The following is a 22,055-nucleotide window of genomic DNA, read 5'->3' as shown; positions in this document are numbered from 1 at the left end:
AGAAATTGGGTGACATGTAGTAAAACGAAGCATTTGGGACATGATAAAAACTTTAAAGAATAAATCGAAAAAATGTGTATTTACAGTTACAGTGACAGACTGCACAGCATGTAATTGCTTAATTCTGCAGTTACCATAAAGTTTCTAAAGTTCTTCCATATCTTACTAATACATACACTGTTAATTACAAAAGATTTTTAAATTGCTACTTTGGGATGATTAATGGTTGATTATGAGTGGCTAAATTTAATTTTATATATAAATAATATTGGGGTTCAGTATAAGGTTTTTTAAAATATGCTGATATTGTTAGCCTTTCATTCACTACCTCCTAAATTTTTAACATCTATACTGTTTTCTCCCTGGAAGACCATACTTAAAGGCTTGACTGTTTTATATAGATTTTATCTATAGCTAAAAAGAGGAGAAGCAAATCCAGAAGTGCTGGTGAGGATGCTGCACACGAGTGACAATATTCCCTGCTGCTGATGTAATCTGTGTATCCTGTGTGTGTCAATTATATTTTCAATCCAGATTTTATAAATTAATTTATGAGATAATTCCAAATTATTTCAGAATGGAAGGAAAAACTCGAATTCCTTTGACTAGTGTTACATGTTGTGTACATGCACAGAGGGGGGAAGGTGATTCCTCCGTGGTGACTGGGAGATCTAAGTGCACCTTAATAGGAAGAACAAATTCTTAATAGAATTAAGATGCATTTACTTTTAAGTTCTGTGATGGTACTGGAGAAGTCAAGCCTAACTGTGAATCACATGTTTTTTTTCCACACCTGAATTAAATTTAGGACAACGTTCTCACAAGCTGTCTTTAACATGTGTATTTTTGTGAATATTATGTATTTTCTAATTAAATTTTACTTGCAATGTGATTTTTACATGAATGAACTTGTTTAAAATGTCAAATATCAGTATTTTTCTTACAACTTTAATGTATAATGTACATTGGTATCTCACTGAATGAAGATTGATTTTACAAAAATCAAGCTAGATGTAGTTGTATATTAGTCTTATATTTTTACAGACCAAAATAATAAATGGATATAGAAATAAAATGTTTTTTTCTCAATTACTTCATCAGATAAATCAAACTGAGGAAGAATGCATCCTTTTCCTCAAGTGTGACAGCAGGTGGGTTTATTTTTCCCTCCTGGCCAGCAGCCCAGGCTGTTCCTGCAGTGCTCTCCTGGTGGCCCTGCAGCAGCAGCCAGAGCTCTGCTCCTGGGGCAGGCTGGGCTGTCACTGCTGTCACTGCACCAGGGGCTGTCACTGCACCAGGGGCTGTCACTGCTGTCACTGCCCAGGGGCTGTCACTGCACCAGGGGCTGTCACTGCTGTCACTGCCCAGGGGCTGTCACTGCCCCAGGGGCTGTCACTGCTGTCACTGCCCCAGGGGCTGTCACTGCCCCAGGGGCTGTCACTGCACCAGGGGCTGTCACTGCTGTCACTGCACCAGGGGCTGTCACTAAACCAGGGGCTGTCACTAAACCAGGGGCTGTCACTGCAATCACTGCACCAGGGGCTGTCACTGCACCAGGGGCTGTCACTGCCCCAGGGGCTGTCACTGCTGTCACTGCACCAGGGGCTGTCACTGCACCAGGGGCTGTCACTGCTGTCACTGCACCAGGGGCTGTCACTGCCCCAGGGGCTGTCACTGCTGTCACTGCTGTCACTGTCCCAGGGGCTGTCACTGCTGTCACTGTCCCAGGGGCTGTCACTGCTGTCACTGCAACAGGGGCTGTCACTGCTGTGAGTATCCCTGGGACAGCCTGGGCTCAAACCCATTTCACTTGCAAATGTTTTCTGCCACCTCCTTTGCCTTGGCAGCCCCTGTGAACATTTACCCAGGGAGGAGAGTCCTGGGCTGTGCTCAGCCCTCTGCCTGTGCCTTTTGTTCTGCTGCTCTGGGGCTGAGCACAGAGCTCTGCTCTGCCCCCCGTGTCTGTCTGTGTGTGTCTGTGTGTGTGTGTGTGTCTGTGTGTGTGTGTGTCTGTGTGTGTGTGCTGTGCTGGGCACTGGAGTGTGTGTCCTGCAGCTGGGGGAGCTGAGCTCTCCTCTCCTCTCCCCTCCCCTCCCCTCCCCTCCCCTCCCCTCCCTTTTCACAGGACACCTGGAAGCAGTGCTGGATCAGACATTCCTGGAGTGGTCTGAGCTCTCTGCAGTGCTCCCTGCCTCGGCCTGTGGTGTCCCCCACTGAGAATTCCTTAGGGAATGTCTGAGCAGAGGGTGAGGCTGGCAGGGCTGGCTCTGCACAGGAGCTGCTCTGGGGCACCAGGGAATGAGGTGCACTCACACAGGTCAGCAGTGCTGCTTCTACACAGCCCTCATCCTTACAGTAGTTTTCTGAAAACTGAGAAACTTACTCAAAGGAAGGCTCTTAACTTTCCCTACTGCTGCCTCCTTGAGGAAGGAATGCAGCTGTTAATTGCCTCTGTCCTTTAAACCCAGCAGCATTTTACTTCTCAAGGTGAGCTCCTAACAAGGCATTAGGGCTTGGGTTATTTTATGAAATTGAAAATTCATGTGTGCTTACAGATGCAGGATTTTCATAAGTAATCAAGTAAAAATCCTACTCTCCCTGGTATACCAACAGGAGAAAGATTTAGACTAGTGCTAAATACCCCTTTGAAACTTTTTTATCTTCAAATGATCTGTGGCATTCTAGTTACAGACTTAACAGAGGTCTTCTGTTCCTTGCAATGCAAGTGTCACACTCAGATTCTGGGATGTAGTTGTGTGTGGTAATGCTGGAGAGGAAAAACCAGCTTTAAGCTTCATACCTGGCTGCAGTGCTAACACGAGGGAAGGTGTGTTGGATAGTAATAATATTCTTGGATGCTGTAGAGGTATGCAAGAAATGGCACAGCTGGTCCTTGGGGAGGTGAGGCTGCAGCCAAGGTGCAGGAATTCAGACTCCTTGTGCAGCTCTGACAGATCACTTGTGTACTTTTCCTCTCACAGGAGATAAATTTGTCTCTGGGGACTGAATGTCGTGTGCTTGATTTAAAAATGCTTTAGAGGCATGTAGCACAATGCTATTAAAGAAGTGCTGTGCTATTAAACCAGCAGTTCTTATCCCAAGTTCAGTGGTGTTGCTAATAAGATATAATTTCCAATTAACATTCCTTTCTATTGAACAACTATTTTATTACCTGATAGCATAAGGAAATACCTTGCATTTCATCAGTGAGAGACTTTTTCAGGCTCTGTGGTGCTATGTTTAAGAAGGTGTATGAGTGTATTTACTGTCTCCACATCAGGACGTGGTTCTTGTCCTGGGTGGTGCAGTGACTTCTCCAGAGTGCTCTCGTGAGACCTGGCAATGCCCAGGTACTGATAATGGTTTTTGTGTAATCACAAATGGAATGGCAGTGCTCAGAACTGAGGAACAGACAGCAGCAGCTCCTGGGGAAGGAGCCAGAGCAGGTAAAGACAGCACCCAGTGCAGGGGTTGTGCTTTTGTAAATGACATTTGCTCGGTGTGCTTACAACCACACAGCTGGTGTGTCACAGTCTGTCCTGTCCAAATCAGTGCTGAAAGTGGCCTCACCACCCACAGCTGCAAGAGAAAATGGAAATAAGAGTCAAGAGTTGGAAGCAAATGGGAGATTGGCTGATGAAGTAGGTGAGAGTCCCAGCACACTGCAGAAAGGAAAACATAATTCTGCAATGGCCACATGTTTGTCTATTCCACGAAGCTGTATAAGAAAAGGTCAAAGAAAAGATCCTAACTTTAACTGCAAGCCTGGTGCCTTTAGACCCTCACAGCTGTGGCAGTAAGTTCTAGGCATGAGAAGAGTGTTCTTGTAACACAGTGGAATTTCTTTTGTACGGACAAAACCTAGTTGTGAGCTAGGTATGTCTCTAACCTTAAATCCTTTCCATAGGCTCAAACGGGGACGGGAGTTTCGAGCACCTTGGAGCTGCGTTTTCCTCTGCAGCCCTTTAATTTCATCACGGTGATTAAAACCAGCGCCGGGAGCGCCCCGCACCGCCGGGGAGCGCTCGGGGACGCGCGCTCGGGGACGCGCACGGGGAGCGCACCGGGAGCGTTCGGGATGGCGCGGCCGGAGCAGCCCCCGCCCGGGAGGCGCTGGGTGCGGAGGTGGGCGCGGAGCGGGGGCTGCTCCCAGCCGGCCCTTCCGCGGGCACCGGGAGCAGCCGGGGGGCTGCAGCACCGGCAGGAGGCACGGCGGGTCCCGCTGCAGCCGCGCAGCTCCCGAGCGGCCCCGGCCCGGGCGATGCTCCGGGAGCTGCCGCTGCTCGCACGGACGGCTCTCCCGTGGCTGGGGTGCGGCGCTGGGTAAAGCAGCTCAGCTTTGCACACTTTTGTTTAGAATGTTTCCCTTGTCAATCGCTGTGCCTGGTCCCGGTTATTTGGTTTGTAGGATTGAAGGCTGCCGGTGTGCGAGGCTGGGCTCCGGTGGGACCGTGTCGAGGATCCGAGGGGCAGCAGCTCCCCTGCAGCTCTGAGCTCCACTGCTAAGGAACGGGGCACGCCTCAAGGCAAAGAGAGGCTTTGAATTGCCCTCTGTAGACGGAGACACCTCCCCACCACCACCAAAAAAGAGAGAAAGGCTCCGAGTCCCAAAGTGAGGAGCACTTGGGAGCGTTCCCCTTGTGACCTGCAGGAAGCCGATATCCCACCTGAGCCTGGTGGTGATACTAGGAAAGTTCCTAATGTTCTCTTGGGACAGTTTGTTTAAAATTTTCTCCTATCGTGACATAAGATGCTCCTAAACCAACTTTTAAAATAGCTTCCCTTCACCCCCTTCCTTCATTTTAACAGTAAAATGTTGATGTGATTTATTTCTGTCTCCAAGGGAAGAAAAAAAAAAAAAAAAAAAGGAAAACTTGTCCAGTTTCATTATTCAGGGAGTTTTTCCCCTGCCTCTTCCTTGACACCATCTTTTCTTATGTGGTTGTCAAAGATTTGCACTTACACATATCCACATCGTGGGATCTTTGGTTTGGTTTTGTGTTCAGCATTTTCAAGGTGATGACACAATGCTTGGTTCAGGATACTCACATCATTTTCATGTGGTTAAACCACTGACAGTGTTTGTCTTTCTTCTGTCATCTACACATCTGCAGTGGGCAAGACACAAATCTCGTTAGTGCTGTTTACATTTACAAAAAATGAATTTTCAAGCGTGCTGAGGATGATGCTGCAAAGTGAGCTACTTAGTAGGGAACAGGTTTCATTCAAATATTAGTTCATGTCAGCTGAAGTCTTTTGGTTTAGTCAAGTGCCACTTGTACTTGTGTTAAATAAAAATTAGAGAAGACAGAAACGACTTTCCAGCACTTTCCAGTGCCTGTTAGTTCTGATGAGAAATCCAGAAATAATTTGTGTTCTTTGCTCCTTGGAAGTCTTTCTGTTTCCTTCAGACCTCTTCAAGTGAAATGATACACCAGTTTTACTGCTGACCTCTCTTGATCCTTGCACATCTCCAAGCAGCCGTGTAATCCGGGTGTTTTCCTTCCCCAGAATTGATTACAGCTTTTGTGGCTGCATCTCCTCGAGCATCACTTTGGGTGGGCCTGGCCCTGCACCACAGTTTTCACGGAGCTGCCTTAGTGTTGTGTTTTTCGCATTTTCAGTTAGGAACAGCACTACAGTGTCTAGCTTTTAACTTTGCTGAGGTGTTTAATTTGCTGTGGCAGGTGAAGCCCGGGAGCTCTGCAGGGCGCAGCCGGTGCCCGGCGGCAGCTGCGGCTGCGGGACGTGCGAGTGTCCCCGGCAGAGCAGCGGCGGTTCCGCTGCTGCTCCGCTCCTGCTGTGCGCTCACAGCCAGTCCGTGCCCCGGCTCTGTGCCGGGGCTCTGTGCCGGCCCGGCTGTGCCCGGTTCTGTCCCGGTTCTGTCCCGGGCTCTGTCCCGGCCCGGCTCTGTGCCCGGGGCTCTGTGCCCGGGGCTCTGTCCCGGTTCTGTCCCGGGGCTCTGTCCCGGGGCTCTGTCCCGGGCTCTGTCCCGGGGCTCTGTCCCGGGCCGGCTGTACCCGGTTCTGTCCCGGGCTCTGTCCCTGCCCGGCTCTGTCCCGGGCCCTGGCCCGGCCCGGCTGTGCCCGGTTCTGTCCCGGTTCTGTCCCGGCCCGGCTGTACGCGGTTCTGTCCCGGTTCTATCCCGGCCCGGCTGTACGCGGTTCTGTCCCGGTTCTGTCCCGGTTCTGTCCCGGGCTGTGCCCGGTTCTGTCCCGGTTCTGTCCCGGTTCTGTCCCGGTTCTGTCCCGGCCCGGCTGTACGCGGTTCTGTCCCGGTTCTGTCCCGGTTCTGTCCCGGCCCGGCTGTACGCGGTTCTGTCCCGGTTCTGTCCCGGCCCGGCTGTGCCCGGTTCTGTCCCGGTTCTGTCCCGGTTCTGTCCCGGCCCGGCTGTGCCCGGTTCTGTCCCGGTTCTGTCCCGGCCCGGCTGTGCCCGGTTCTGTCCCGGCCCGGCTGTACGCGGTTCTGTCCCGGCCCGGCTGTACGCGGTTCTGTCCCGGTTCTGTCCCGGCCCGGCTGTGCCCGGTTCTGTCCCGGTTCTGTCCCGGTTCTGTCCCGGTTCTGTCCCGGCCCTCGCCGCCATCTTGTCCGCGGGCGTTGCCGCGGGCCCGCAGCCGCCAGGTGGCGCCGGGGCGCGCGCGGGGCCTGAGGGGCGGCGGGGCCCGCAACAACCGCGCTGAAACCTCCCGGAAAACACCCAGAAACACCCAAAAACACCCCATAAATACCCCAAATACACCCCAAATACACCCCGCGACACCCCGGCGCCGCCGTGATAACACCTGCGACAGGTGCAGGCCACGACACAGCCCTATGGGCACCTACGGACCTACAGACACGGGCAGGTACAGAGCCCAAAACAGCCCTACCAATGAACACCTGCAAATACCCTTTATACATCCTGACAGAGCCCTATAAACACCTACGGACCCTAAAAACACTCCTCTGCACCCTGACACGGCCCTGCAAACACCTACGGACAGGTACAGACCCCAACACAGCCCTATAAACACCTGCGGACAGGTACAGACCCCGACACAGCCCTATAAACACCTGCGGACAGGTACAAACCTCAACACAACCCTATAAACACCTGCGGACAGGTACAAACCTCAACACAACCCTATAAACACCTGCGGACAGGTACAGACCCCGACACAGCCCTATAAACACCTGCGGACAGGTACAAACCCCAACACAGCCCTATAAACACCTACGGACAGGTACAGACCCCGACACATCCCTATAAACACCTAGGGACAGGTACAAACCCCGACACAGCCCTATAAACACCTACGGACAGGTACAGACCCCGACACAGCCCTATAAACACCTGCGGACAGGTACAGACCCCGACACAGCCCTATAAACACCTAGGGACAGGTACAGACCCCGACACAGCCCTATAAACACCTGCAAATACCTCTATACACCCCAACATAGCAAACACCTGCAGACCCTGCCCCAGCCCTACAAACACCTGAGTGGAAACCCCAGAAGGCAGGCACATTTCAGCACATTTCACCTGTGCTAGGTGTAGAAGGGTTTGGTTCTTTTCCAGGAGTCCCAGCAGGTGCTGATGGCTCTGTTTCTGGGGCTCTGGTGGGATCAATGCTCTGCTGACTCCTTTCTGCCTCCTTTGCTCTTAGGTTCATCCCCCCAGCTGGGAGCTCATGCCAAGATTTTTGTGTTCCTGGTGCTTTGTGCCATCACTTTTCCAGCTCCTGTGAAGGGAAGGTGCCACGTTTGTCCAGGTGGGTCCCACAAGATTTTGAACTTTCTCTTGCCAGGCTTTCCTGCCCCAGACTCTTGTATCTGCTGCTCTCTTATTGTTTCCATGGGTAAGTGCTGGTTGCCTTTTGAGACAGGATTTTTTTGTGTTAAAGCATGATTGGAAAAGGTGTCTATTCAGACATGCAGCTGCTTTAGTTATGTGTGGATATTTCCACTTCTTTGACTCCTAGTCCTTGAAGAGGATGTACAGATAGCTACAAAATCTCTGCTTGCACTGATAATACTTTTTGGTATTTTTAAATGCATGTGTTTATCCTCCAGCCATACTCTCCAGCTACAAAACTTAATCTTTCTGCTTTGAAGACAAAGCTCAGTCAGAACTTCTCTCCTCCAATTAGCACAGCAAAATCTAGGAACAGAAACTTTTTTTTTTTTTTCCCCAAGGATTCTTGTGCCCTGGTGTTTGTGCTGAGTAAATCTTCAGTAAAACAGAATAAACTACCCAGCCCCAGGGGGATTGATGCTGTTTGATGGTGTTTCAGTGGCTGCACCCAGAGCATCCCTTCCCTTTGCCAGCTCTGACTCCTGTTGAGCCTGGCTGTGTCTCTGCAGGTTGTGCACAACCACTTGCAATCAAATTTGCATTTCATTTCCTTCCAGCAAAGAGAGCTGCAACAGCAGCTCTCTTGGGCCTTGCATTGGTCATTTTCTTCTACCCTCAAAGAAAGATGGTTTAAATTTGTTTCTTTGTTTGTGCACCATCTCTCTGGCTCTGTTCCAAGCTCTTGTTCAGAGTTGCAGCAGTTATCATATCAATTCCAGCAGCACTGTGCTCTGCTCCTTTCTGACATCAGTGTTAGAGGTTTGTACCTTACCTTTGGAAATTCTGGGCTCAAATTTTAATCTGATGTGGTTTACCTGAATATGAGCCTTACCCCAGCCCACCAATCTGTTCTTCATATGTGTGAAGATTTTCCTGCCCAAAATAATTCAGTAGAACAAACCTGAGCTCAATCTGCTTCATGTGCCCCATTCTGTATTAATTCTGTATTTAATGTTAGGAAATAGTGGTATGTCTGCATTGATCTACTCATTCTGGTAATAAAAATACCACCAGATCTTACTAGGAGTAATTATATATTATATTGTGTTGCTTATATTCAGTTGTTAAAAGCACAGCTACCTAAAAAAAGCAAAGGCACAAATGAGTCACATTTTGTGAAAAATTTTTGTCTTTGCTTTTTTTAGGAAGTAAAAATGTACAACTACCTGTTGGATTAAAATGTAAATCAGTAAAATGTACAAGTACCTGCTGGAGTTTACAAAGCTTGACCCATGGATTAAATTACCTGCAGCAGTCATTTATGCTTTATTTGAGATTCTAGATTAAATATCTGGAAATGCCCAAAGAATTGCCTGCACTGTGAGCCTGGTTCTCCATCCCAGCTGAAAGATCCTCACTCTTTTCTGTGTGGTTAAAGGAGATTTTCAGCTCCATTCCCCACAGGTGCCAGTGAGCCCTGGGTGCCACTGCACAAATTCAGAATTCCTCAGCTGCAGGAGGAATTCCATTCAGATCCTGTGGGTCCAGGCAAAGAGGAGCTGCCAAGTGACAATGGCTGTGGAGAGTGGCAGGAGATGGTGCACACTGATTTCATCCTCAGCTCTGGAATCCAGTGAATCTTCAGGAGAACACACTTTGTGCAGAGTAAAGAATTCAGTAAAGAATTGCAACTTGGCCAAATTCGGTCATATTTTCCTGGAAATGGGAAAATATGTCCCAGATGAGGGTAGTTTTCTGCCAATTTAAAATCTCTGCTGTAGCTTTTGAAGGCATTAGGGCTTTTCCAAAGGGCTAAACAACACATACTTTTCCTTAATTTCATTATCTGAATTGATTTGGTTTTATTCCCTAAAACTTTCCAAAGTTGTTGAACCTGCAGCAAATACCCAATCTGAAGATCAAAGCTGGAGGTTCTGCAGGACTGGGCTGCCCATACAAACAATGTTGTGTAACTGGGACACCAGCAGAACACAAAGGCCAGGCTGGAAACACAGAAACTTCCTTGAGCTGGGCTTGAACAAATATAGTGCTTTCATTTTTTAATTTTTTTTTTTAAAGAAAAATATTGATATTTTGTATAATGGTGTATTCATGCTTGCAGGCACCTTGGAATGATGGCATTAGTGAAGAAAAGAGAAAGGAATCTAATCCCTAGGAGAAAAGTGAGTTATCAGGATTTACTCTTTGTGTTTGGAAGATGCAGAGGTGGGCTGAGCAGAAAGGACCTTGTGCTAAATATAAATGACAAAGATGGCTGGGAAATCTGCTGGGCTGTAAGAATAAAACACCTCCAGAGGGAACGGAGCAGGGCAAGGAACCTTCTCTTGTGAAGTCTGCAGCTCTGTGGCAGAAAAGCTTTTCTGCTGTAAACCTTGACCTTCTAATGGGAGAAACTGTGATTTCAGATTTTATTCAGAGATGTTATCTGTGCCCTGGCTGAGGGAAAGGACAGGAAATCTATTTTAGAGAACTTCAGCATGTGGAGTTTAAAGCAACCACTCGTATCTTCTGATGGAAGAAAGCTGGACATTAGCAACTCTGGCTGTTTTCAGCTTGTAATAGCTGATTGTTCTTAAAGCTGGAAATTTTCTTCCAATGGCATTGGCTGAGTATCTTGTCAAATATTTATTTTCAAAGTATTTTTTAACCCTTGTATAATTGCAGACTTGTAAAACGTAACCTCCAAAAAAAATCTCATGCTTCTGGTGTGAAGAAAAAGTGCATATTTATTAGATAATTGTTCTGGAGGGTTTTTACCTGTACAAATATTGTGATCTGCAGACCAGCAGCTGTTCCTCTGAGGTGAGGTTTGCTCTCTTCTTTTGACTTTTTGACTTTTGCAGTTCATCCTTCAAAGGAAGCTCGAGGGAGGTGTCAGCCTCACTCTTTGCTGTGTATTAGCAGTTTCTCTTGTATACTCTGGAGCAGCACATATTGCAATTTCTGCTGTTCTTTACCACTGACAATGTGTGATCACATGTATGTCATGCTACTTTTCATGTCCTAACTTACCTCACAAGATAATATTTGATGTTTTCAAAGTGCTATGAGATATTTCTGACTGCCTTGAAGAAAAATATTTGTTAAATTAATAGTAAACCATACCAGATGGGAAAGATGAGAGGAGGGAAAATAGAGCAGAATATTTCAAAACTGGGGGAGTACTATGTTCATATTTAAAGTCATTAATTTTCAAGTGCTGAGTACTACAGGCCATATTTTTAATAAACTCCACCTGGGGCAAAACTCTTTGGAAACAGGTGCCACTTTTGGGGGGAGAATCAGCTTTGGATTGAGCCATCATCCTGCAATGGCACCAGGGGAAAAAATGGTCTTGTTTATGTGCAACAAAGAAGTTAAAATAACAATCCAGATTCCTTTTTTTAGTCAGTGCTAAGATTGGCTTCTGACTTCCTGTTCTCTGATGGGAGGGATTAGGTCCTTTATGTTTTGAAAGATGCTGAGCCAATTCTTGTTACAAAATTCCAGTACTGAGATCAAATGAATGAACAAAAACAACCAGAAAAAACTTGATTTGTCAGAGAGGCACCTTCATTAGAGCTCTCGTCTCTTTTCTATCATAGGAATTGTTTTTAAGCTATAATTGGATCTCACTGACTAAAGCTTCTGGCTACATATGTAAAGATTTGTAAAACGCTGCCTTTCTGTAAGCTGCTCTGATCTGTGGCAGCAAATAGGAAGCAGAGCTCCTCCCCCGTGTCAGTGCCAGGACTATTGGTTAGTTCAGCTGAAATGCACTCTGCAGCACAGGCTCTGTGCTATGCCTCTAATGCTTGCTCCTGAAAAGCAGCAAAATCTTCCTTCAGCAGCACTGTACACAACACTGCCCCTGCAGAGGTAAAGGGAATGACCTACAGAGCAGGTATTGCTGCCAGGCAGAGGCAGGAATTGTCTCCTCACCCCAGCCCCTGCCAGGGACCCAGGAGCAGAGCTGGGATGGAACTGTTGGGGTGTTCACTGCTCACACTGATGGAACTGTTGGGGTGTTCAGTGCTCACACTGATGGAACTGTTGGGGTGTTCAGTGCTCACACTGATGGAAATGTTTCTGTGTTCACTGCTCACACTGGTGGCAGTGTTGCATGTTCCACTGCAGCTCTGCAGGCCTGGCTGCTGGGGCAGGGGCTGGCTGCAGCTGCAGCAGCTTTGCTGTGTGTACTTGCATTTCTGTCTGCAGTGCAGGCTCAGTGCCACACTTACACCTCAGGCAGGCTGGGTGTGCTCAGTGTTACAAAACAAGGTGTGTGAAATACTCATGGGTCAGGGCTCCTCTCCACAAACCTGGCCTGGAACTTTGTTAACTTTGTTTGTGTGCCTTTTATGCAGCTGCTGTTAGGAGAAATGAACCACGTCCCCAAATATTAGAATTGCCTTACCAGGGAAGGCTGATGCTGTTTCCTGTTTCAGGGTTTCTGTGGTTAGACTGTTTTTCTGGGTCTGTGCTCTACCAACTACACATTACATTCCAGCTGAGATGAGGGAACATCCTGAATGATGGTGGAGTTAAACATTTCAAATGGATTTTAGTGCACTGAGAATTCCTGGTCTTGCCAGCCATAGTTGTGGTGAGCTTGTTGGGAACTTTGTTTTACCATATTTCTGTGGATTATTGACTCCAAGCATGTTATGATCCTCTCCTTACTCTGCAACCATGTAATAGATACTTTTGGAATGGTGTCCCATCAGAGGAATGTCTGTGGAAACTGTGGTCTCAGTGTGACAAAAGCAAAAATTGCTGTGTTTATGCTGTTCCTATTTTTATTTCTGCACAGGAGAAAATAAGCTATAAAATTATCTGTTTGCAAACATTTTACTTTATAAAAACAAGTTCATAATTTATGCTAAGGATTCGATTGGGGTTGAAAATCACTGCAGCTGTCTTCATGCAAGCTGTTGTGTCTCTGAGCTTCCAGTTTAATATATGCAGTCTGCCACATTAATTCTTGAAGTGGCTCTTAAGTGGGAAGCTGTAAAAGAGGTGATCTTGGACCAGGATACTTTTGAAAATAGGAGACACTCATCTTTGGTTCCTTGTGTCCAAATAGGCTCAAGTAAATAAGCTGTTTTATAGTAACCTTCAGAATCATGAAAGGTGTTCATAAAACCTCTGTGAGTTTTTGTAGTAGAGGGAAAGCTGCTAATAAAGTGAATTCAAATCTCTGGAAAAGAGCCTCGAGGAAAACAGGGAGGGCAGTAATACTTAACCATATGGCTTTCATTAATATGGGAATGAGAGAAGTGTTGGAAAGGCAAAGTGAATTCAAGAAACACCTGGGCTCCTTTGTGCAGAGGAGAGCTGGACTGGCAGTAAAAGGGTTGAGTGTGAAGGACGAAGGATCTGGGGTCAGGTGAAGTGTTTTTCAGTCTAAAGAATGCCTTGTGCTCAGGTGTTTGTGCTTCAAATGTCCTGCTAAAGCCCCTTTTCCAGCTGTGTGTGACTTATGGGGCAAACATTAGTCTTCCTTAGTAATCCCAGGGAGTGTGAAGGGGGTCAGTGCTGTTTCCTAATTTAGGAAAAGAATTAATTTAACCCATGCCTGTTTCCCAGAATGGAGCACATTCCATCACTGGTGCCGTGGCCTCGGGCACTCTGGGCTGATGTCTCGGTGTTCCGGGAAAGGGGCTTTGCTGAGCAGCAGCGGCAGCTCCGTGTGCGCCCCTGGGCTCACCCGCGCATCCCTGTGCTCACCTGTGCATCCCTCCGCATCCCTGTGCTCACCTGTGCATCCCTGTGCTCACCTGTGCATCCCTGTGCTCACCCGCGCATCCCTGGGCTCACCCGCGCATCCCTGGGCTCACCCGCGCATCCCTGTGCTCACCTGTGCATCCCTGTGCTCACCCGCGTATCCCTGTGCTCACCTGTGCATCCCTGTGCTCACCCGCGCATCCCTGTGCTCACCTGTGCATCCCTGTGCTCACCCGCGTATCCCTGTGCTCACCCGCGCATCCCTGTGCATCCCTCCGCATCCCTGTGCTCGCCCGCGCATCCCTGTGCTCACCTGTGCATCCCTGTGCTCACCCGCGTATCCCTGTGCTCACCTGTGCATCCCTGTGCTCACCCGCGCATCCCTGTGCTCACCCGCGCATCCCTGTGCTCACCCGCGCATCCCTGGGCTCACCCGCGCATCCCTGTGCTCACCTGTGCATCCCTGTGCTCACCCGCGTATCCCTGTGCTCACCTGTGCATCCCTGTGCTCACCCGCGCATCCCTGTGCTCACCCGCGCATCCCTGTGCTCACCCGCGTATCCCCGCGCATCCCTGTGCTCGCCGGCGCATCCCTGGGCTCACCTGTGCATCCCTGTGCTCGCCGGCGCATCCCTGTGCATCCCTCCGCATCCCTGCGCTCAGCTGTGCATTCCCGCGCATCCCTGTGCATCCCTCTGCATCCTTGTGCTCGCCCGCGCATCCCCGCGCATCCCTGTGCTCAGCTGTGCATCCCTCCGCATCCCCGCGCTCCGCCTGTCCCCGCCCGCTCCCTCGTTCCCCTCCCGCTCCCTCGTTCCCCTCCCGCTCCCTCGTTCCGCTCCCGCTCCCTCGTTCCCCTCCCGCTCCCTCGTTCCGCTCCCGCTCCCTCGTTCCGCTCCCGCTCCCTCGTTCCTCTCCCGCTCCCTCGTTCCCCTCCCGCTCCCTCGTTCCCCGCACTCCGGCCCCGCTGTTTTTCCCGTGTCCCAGCGCTGCCGTTCGCCGGCAGCAGCTCTGAGCAGCCCGGTTTACACCGGCGCCCCCGCGCTGAGCGGGGAGCGGGCGAGGGCAGGGAGAGCCCCGCAGCCCCAGTGAGGCTCGGTGAGCTCGGGCTCCTCCTGGCCCGCCCGTGAGGAGCCTTTGCTCGGCGGTCCCGCTTTTGCTGCGGTGCGAGTGCGAGCACACGGGCTGCGGCTGTGCTGGAGCCGGGCTGGCGCTGCCTCCCGCCTTCCAGGAGCGTTTGCAAGTCAATGGCCTTGTTCCGCTCAGAGTAACCCACGGTATGTGCTGCGTTCAGCGGTCAAGAGATCCTTTAGGAGTAATCGAGGAAAGCAGCAGCTTTTTAGACACTGAGCTTGTGGTTTGTTTGGGTTTTTGTCTATGACTGATTTCAGTACATTTGTCTTTAATATGAAACTGCAAAGAAAGGCAGAAGGAGCAACCGTGGAAAACATGCAGCCTTCACCTGAAGGTGCCAACAAGAAAGATGGGAAGGGGCTGTTTAAAAGGGCCTGGAGTGGCAGGAGAAGGGGCAGTGGCTGGAGGGGAATGGTAGATGGGACGCTGGGAAGAAATTCTTTGTGTGAGTGTGGTGATGCCCTGGCACAGGCTGCCCAGAGCAGCTGTGGCTGCCCCATCCCTGGGAGTGCCCAAGGCCAGGTTGGACAGGCTTGGAGCAGCCTGGGACGGCAGTATATTGTTGGGGTTTGTGTAAAATGCTCCTCGCTCCCACAGCAGTTGATTCAAAAGGACAGAAGGCCAGATTCCCGTTGGGACAGGGAAGGGTGCTGAACCGAGCTCACCTTTGACTTGAAATGTAAGGTCACCACTGTGGGGGAGCGCCGACCTGCTGCTTCTGCATGCGCTCAATGTGTCTTTAATGCCCAAAGGCTGAGCTCCTGCACCCTTTAGGAAGCTTCTCTGGTTACACCGTGGTTACACTCCGGTCACACCGCGCTCGTCCCCGCGTGCGCGCTCCCGCTGCCGGCGGCGGGCTCGGAGCGGAGCCTGCCCATCCCGGCGCGCCCCCGCTCCGGGTGTGTGACATCACAGGCAGCCAATCGGGAACTGCTTTAGGGCAGAGTTTAAAGCTCTTTCATAATATATTTATAGCCAGTGCAGCTATTTCTGGGCTCCAGTAGCATTCGTTCTGTCGCAGTCCATGTGTCGATATGGCTGGGGAAAGACGGGCAGGTGTGAGCGCGGCGTGTCCGCCCTCGGCGCAGGGAGGAGCTCAGCCCGGGGGATTCACACCTGGGCTGGGCTGGGCTGTGCCTGCCCGGGCACACCTGCAAGGATGGCCCGGGGCAGGACCTGTGTCTGTGTGTCTGTCCTTGTGTCCATGGGTGTGTCTGTCTGTCCATGTGTCCGTGGGTGTGTCTGTGTGTCTGTCCTTGTGTCCGTAGGTGTGTCTGTCCATGTGACCATGGATGTGTCTGTGTGTCTGTCCATGTGTCCATAGGTGTGTCTGTCTGTCCATGTGTCCGTAGGTGTGTCTGTGTGTCTGTCCTTGTGTCCATGGGTGTGTCTGTCTGTCCATGTGTCCGTGGGTGTGTCTGTCTGTCCATGTGTCCGTAGGTGTGTCTGTGTGTCTGTCCTTGTGTCCATGGGTGTGTCTGTCTGTCCATGTGTCCGTAGGTGTGTCTGTGTGTCTGTCCTTGTGTCCATGGGTGTGTCTGTGTGTCTGTGTGTCTGTCCTTGTGTCCATGGATGTGTCTGTGTGTCTGTCCATGTGTCCATGGATGTGTCTGTCTGTCCATGTGTCCATAGGTGTGTCTGTGTGTCTGTCCTTGTGTCCATGGATGTGTCTGTCTGTCCATGTGTCCATAGGTGTGTCTGTGTGTCTGTCCTTGTGTCCATGGATGTGTCTGTGTGTCTGTCCTTGTGTCCGTAGGTGTGTCTGTGTGTCTGTGTGTCTGTCCATGTGTCCGTAGGTGTGTCTGTGTGTCTGTCCTTGTGTCCATGGGTGTGTCTGTGCCGTTTTTGTTGGGACCGAGGTTAGGCTGAACATGCTGGAGTTTCTCCCCCTCCTCAGCCTTCTGGGAGCTGAACGTGGCATTTGGCTTTTTTCCACTCATCAAGAACCTGCTCTGATTGCCCTGACATTTGAGCTGATTGACAGCAGCCTCACAGTGATGTGAACCAGCAGCTTTAGCATCCCCAAATGATCCTCTGGTCCCAAAGGTTTTGTTAGTGTTTTATTACTTTCTTTTTTTTTACCACCTTGCTGTAATAGTGTCTCTGGATCTGCCTGTCCCACTGGACAGGGACCTGGGAGCAGAGCTGGCAGTAACAGCTGGGCAAAGGACACAAGGAGTGACCTTACTGATAAAATGAGAGTGTTGGTGGTGGCAGGGTGCTGAGAAGGTCTCTGCCTGTGCTGCTCCTGAAGGTTGAAATGCTCAATTGGTTTTTATTTCTCTTGGTTTGCCTCATTCCCTGTTTCACTCCTGTTCCCTTCTGGCTGTGCTGGAGCTGAGCAAGAGGCAGTTTGGAGTCTGGGCAGGCACAGCCAGGGCTGGCTCACACACACAGATTGTCACACCAGCCACAAACGGCAGCGAAACACACCCAGCCCTGCTGGGAAGGACTTGCTCCTTCTGGCAGCAGCATCTTGGGGAAATGATTCTGCCAGTGAGGAGCTGAACCCACCACCTGCTGTGCAGCAGCCCAAACACCAAGGCTGGGGCTGCACACTCACAGCACATTTAGTGTGAGCTCCTGGGGCTGTCCCACACTCCTGGGTGCATCCTTCTTCTCTCACCCAGCAGCCAAGGAACTGAGCTCCCACGGCTTCAGCAAGATTATTGATTTCTGCAGATCATTATTGCAGCTGTTGAACAAGTCTGAAGAGATTGAGGGTGGAAAATGGGACATGGGTGTTGGGTTTTTCTTCTGTGTCTTTTCTAAATTCTCTTGGCTTCATGCATCTCATTATTATTTATGAAATACAAATAATAATAGATTGTATTTCTTTGGCAGATTTTTTTGTATTTTCATGGTATTGTGTTTCACAAGGGAAGCCTGATTTATCCTTGCCCTGAGGAAATTACATGTTGCAAGTGAAAGGTTGTCATTAATGACCAGTTTCAGTCAACAGGATCTATGTGATACTTTCTGGAACTTGCATGAATTGACTTTGCTCCAAAGTGTTTGCACAGAAATGTTTAGAACAGGAAGGAAAGGAGGAAGAAAATTCTGCAGCTTGTGCTCCTTCATTCATTCTGGGCTTACAGAGCTGTGGTTTGATTCCTTTACCTGTCTGTGATAGTAAAGGTGCTCCATATGGAGAATGGAGTCCAAGTCCTGCCAGGGATGCTGGGTGAAGGACATGTAATGTGGGAGGAAAGCAAAAAATTGGGCTCCAAGGCTTGTGCTCTGAACATTGGAGTGGTTTGACACTGCTGTGTTTGCCTGAGGACAGAAACTCCTCCTGCCCTGAGGAGAATTTCCAGCTGCACTGATGTCCCCTGAGTGATCACCCTTAGACCCAGCTCTGTGCTCTGGGCTGGGCTGCAGTCCCACAGTGACTCTCTGCCCTTACAGGGTCATTTTCTTACTGCTCCTTGTGTCAGTGTCACCTGGGGCTGGCTCTGGGGGCTCCCAGCTGCTTCCACAGCATGTCACACACAGAATGTGTCTCCCTGGATAACCTGGCTGCCTGTTCAATGCAGCTGGCTGGAGTCTCTAAAGCTGCCACCAGAAGTTTTAATCTTCCAGGCATGATTCTACATGCCAGTGCTTTTATTTGCCTGCAAGTGCAGAGTTGTGTGTAGTTGATTTTTCAAAAGCTCTCACAAATGTTTTAATCCTTTCATTACTATTATTTGATCAAGCCTCATCTGAACATGCTATTCTGCCTTCCAAATGCTAAATTCCTCTGTAATTCCTTTAATCTTTATTATCTAAGTTTATTGCCTCACTGTTGGATCTTTAAGTTAATAGAATAGAGGGGCAGATCAAGAGAGATCTTCCTGCAGCCAGCATGATCTGGCCTTTATGATCTGGGGATGCACAGGAATAGAGTGATCAGCAGGCAAAACCTCTTTGCTTCTCCTTAAAGCTCCTTTGATCACTTCAAGAGCCTTTGGAATTTCAAGACATCTTCCCCCTCTTCCCCACATCCCCCTCCTGCTCAGCAGGCAACCACCTCACTTCTCCTTTGAGTTTCCCAGCAGCCTGACCACAAAGAGTGATTTCATCTCAGCCTGGACTGTGCACAGCAGAGATTCCTCCTGCCCGGGGGCATTTGTTCCACTGTGGAAAAGCTTTGCTTGAGCCCCTCTTTGGAAAACCTTCTGTGCACTGGGAGCTTTGCCTCTCATTTCCCAGGGATTCAGCTGAAGCTCAGGGAAGAGTGAAGCAGTTCCTTTAGCTCAGGCTGCTAACCAGAGTTCCTCCATGGCTTTGGTGGATGCAGCCAAAGGACGAGTGGTTATGGCACAGCTGTGGGAAATCACCCCAAAAATGCCCCATGGCAAGGGGGTACAGAGAAAGCACCTGGTACCTGCAGGTCAGAGGGGAAGGTGTGAGCCAAAATAGCTGTAATATAGAAATAGTGAGGTGTTAGACATCACAGGGATCTAAAAAAAATAGTAAATTCTCATTGCAACTGTGGATCATCTTTCAGGAGCAATTTTGGATAGTAAGTGCTCTCACTAAGTCTCGAGTAAGTGGTTACAAAGCAGGTGGTTTATGAGCTGTGGGAGAGCAGAGGCTGTGCTGCAGTGAGGCTGGGCTGCTCTGGCCAGGGCTTTCTGCAGAGATCGGCACCCAGCTCGTTAAGCCTAATTACTGTCATTCACAGAAATGTCACAGCCCCTTTCTGCCCCTGGCTCCCGGTGTGGCCACTGCCAGTGTTGCCCTAGAAATCAGCGACAGATTATTTTACTTGGAAAGCTGAGTGATTTGTAACTTTTCCTTCTCTCTCCTGTTATTTTGGGTGTGTTCATGACAGTGTTCATATTCCACCATGAATTATTACAGCTGGATATTCTCACAGTTTCTGTGCTTCAGGCTTTTTGTCCTTTCTGTCTCCCAGGGGTGCAGGTCATCACTAGCAGCACTTCCACGATCAATTCAGGTTCTTCAGCTTGTCTGACCCTGTGCTTGTGAAGGCTGTGAGCTGCAGAGGAAAAACTTGGGTTTGTGTTACAGGAGAAGTTGTGCCCATGGGAAGGAGGTGGTGAAACACAGGGAGGAGAATTGCACACAAATACATGGGAGGATTTAATCAAAATAGCAAACTGGCCTCTGGAAATAGGTGAAGTTTAGAGCCTGGAGAGATCAGCCTCAGGGGAAAGACAGGATCCTTCTTTGCCATCAAGACTGGGATCTTAGCTAGAGGTTTGAATTGCTGCACTACAGAAAGGAATGGTTTTATCTCCTCAATTTGGGATTAATCAATTATTTGAATTCTTAAAAACCCCAGAAGCAAGCCCAAATCCCTTTCTGTATTTCTTCTGTAGTCAGTATTTTCAAGTGGTATTAATTCATTTGCATTTCCCTGTGCTTTAAAACTAATTTTCCCTGTGTTCTACTCTATTTTTATCTGTTCAACATTAACCCAGCTAAGATGATTTCAAAGTCTGTAGAATCAGGTGTGAGAGTAAACAGCTTCACATTTTCAGCACTGCTTACAAAGTCAGTTATTATTGGAGAGCAACTTCAGATGTGAGATGATGATTCCACCCCCTTGTCTCTTTTAGCAGACAATTCCCTCAAGTATTATTTCCTGGTCTTGAGCAAGAAGCTGAATTTCTGTCCTGTTTTTGTTTCAGAGACATTCCCTGGCAGCACCTCACCCCTCTGACCTCAGAGCTCTCCCCAGCTCAAGACTTTCTCCCTGGGAACTGTGAACCAAAAATCAAGGTAAGTAATTATTGCTAACCAGGAGGTTTCTAGGAAAGGTGTCTGAGTTTATTCTCAGTTCATTACTTCAGGACATCCTGACTCTGTTACATCTCTGCTTTGGCTGGCAGCTCTAAGGGCAAGCACAGATTTCTGACCCTGCTGTAGCTCTGTGGAAAGGGAAGATTTATTCCCAGATTTGATCCCAGGAGTCTGTACTTGGTTGAGCTTCCAAAATCAGTCAAGACAGTGTCCAAAAGCTGACTTTGTTTGCCTTCATGTTTTATATTTGAAATGATCAGGGGGTTGAGGAGTGCTCTAGTCAAATCTGTGCCTGTCAAACCTGCCAGTCCTGTGCCAGCACTGCAGCTCCACAAACACTCAGATTTTCCAAGAGAATATTGAAGTCAATGGCAGAATTTTAAAATGCCATAAACAACACGAGGCTGAAGCTTCCAGCACACTTTGCACCAGGAGCAGTTTTACAAGCTGTTTGTGATAGAACAGAACAGAATGACAGAAAGTTTCTGTGCAGCTGTTCTGGACCTTTGGCAGGTGTGATTCAGCAGCACAGCCCATCCCTGCACCTGCAGCATTTGGGAACTTCAAGAGGCCCAGAAACACTGAACCCCCCAAGTTCCCTGAACAGGGAGCAGAGGAGGGGATGCACCTTTTGGATGATTGGCTCTGCATCAAGAACAATATGGAGACATGGAAAAAATGCTTGTTTTACAAATGCCTGTGGAGAAGCTCAAGATGGAGAACACAATGCAAAGTCTGTAAAGGAAAAAAAAAAAAAAAAAAAAGCCAAGCTTATGGTGAAAGTAAAGCTGCATGGCTGTAACCATGGAGACCAAAGCTCTCCTGATGCAGAAATAAATGAACACAACCTTTTCATATTTATTAGTGGGACTGATGATGAAAGATAAAGTCAAATTAAAATATAAAGCAATAGAGGCAAGAGTGAGTGGCTGCCTCTGCCCCTGCAATGCAGTTCTTGTAATAGATCATCACCAATGAGCTGGGGTTACAGAGGCAAATCAGTTCTAAAGGAACAATTACTCCTGGTTATACCAACCTGCTTATGCAAATATCAGCTTCTTTATTAACAAAACTGGAGACAAAAGCACATGACATACTCCTGAAATCTTCTGGTTCTTACTAAAATGAAATTAATTTGTTTTCCTACCGTAGCCGTGTGTGAAATGTGTTCTACACAATGGGAAACTTTCCTGTATTTGAAACCTGCTAATTTCTTATGGCAAGAACAACAGAATTTTCCTATTAAAATACTGGGTGAATATTCAGGTTTGCCCTGAAAATCCATGTCAAAGGGTCAAGCAATGCCTGGTGAGGTGCTGCCAGGGACAGCAGCAGCAGAGGGCACTGGAGCTGAGCTCAGGGATCAGAGCACTGGGAGAGGGAGGAAAAGCCTGAGCTGGACCAGAGCCCCTCAGGGCAGCCTGTGCATGAACTTCAGCATCCAGCACCCCAGGGGGTCCCCAGGGTGTCCCCAGGGGGTCCCCAGGGTGTCCCCAGGGGGTCCCCAGGGTGTCCCCAGGGGGTCCCCAGGGGGTCCCTGCAGCCCCAGGGCCAGCCCAGGTCAGCCCCAGTCCCATGGGAGGGGCTGTGAGCTGTGGGTAACTTCCAGCCCATCCAGCTCACAGAACAACATCCTAAATTACACACACTGGGTTAAGGCTCT

General features: G+C 49.1%; 1 long non-coding RNA gene across 1 annotated transcript in view; it reads left to right on the top strand.

The window, feature by feature from the left end:
• The window catches only part of LOC306809855, a 639,653-nt gene that overhangs the window by 141,671 nt on the left and 475,927 nt on the right, over nucleotides 1–22,055 (top strand). The window lies entirely within an intron of this gene.

This window comes from Erithacus rubecula, assembly GCF_903797595.1.
Source record: "Erithacus rubecula genome assembly, chromosome: 18".
NCBI classification, from domain to species: domain Eukaryota; kingdom Metazoa; phylum Chordata; class Aves; order Passeriformes; family Muscicapidae; genus Erithacus; species Erithacus rubecula.
Note: the sequence above shows the minus strand (reverse complement) of the source record. Positions and strands in the feature narration are given on the sequence as shown.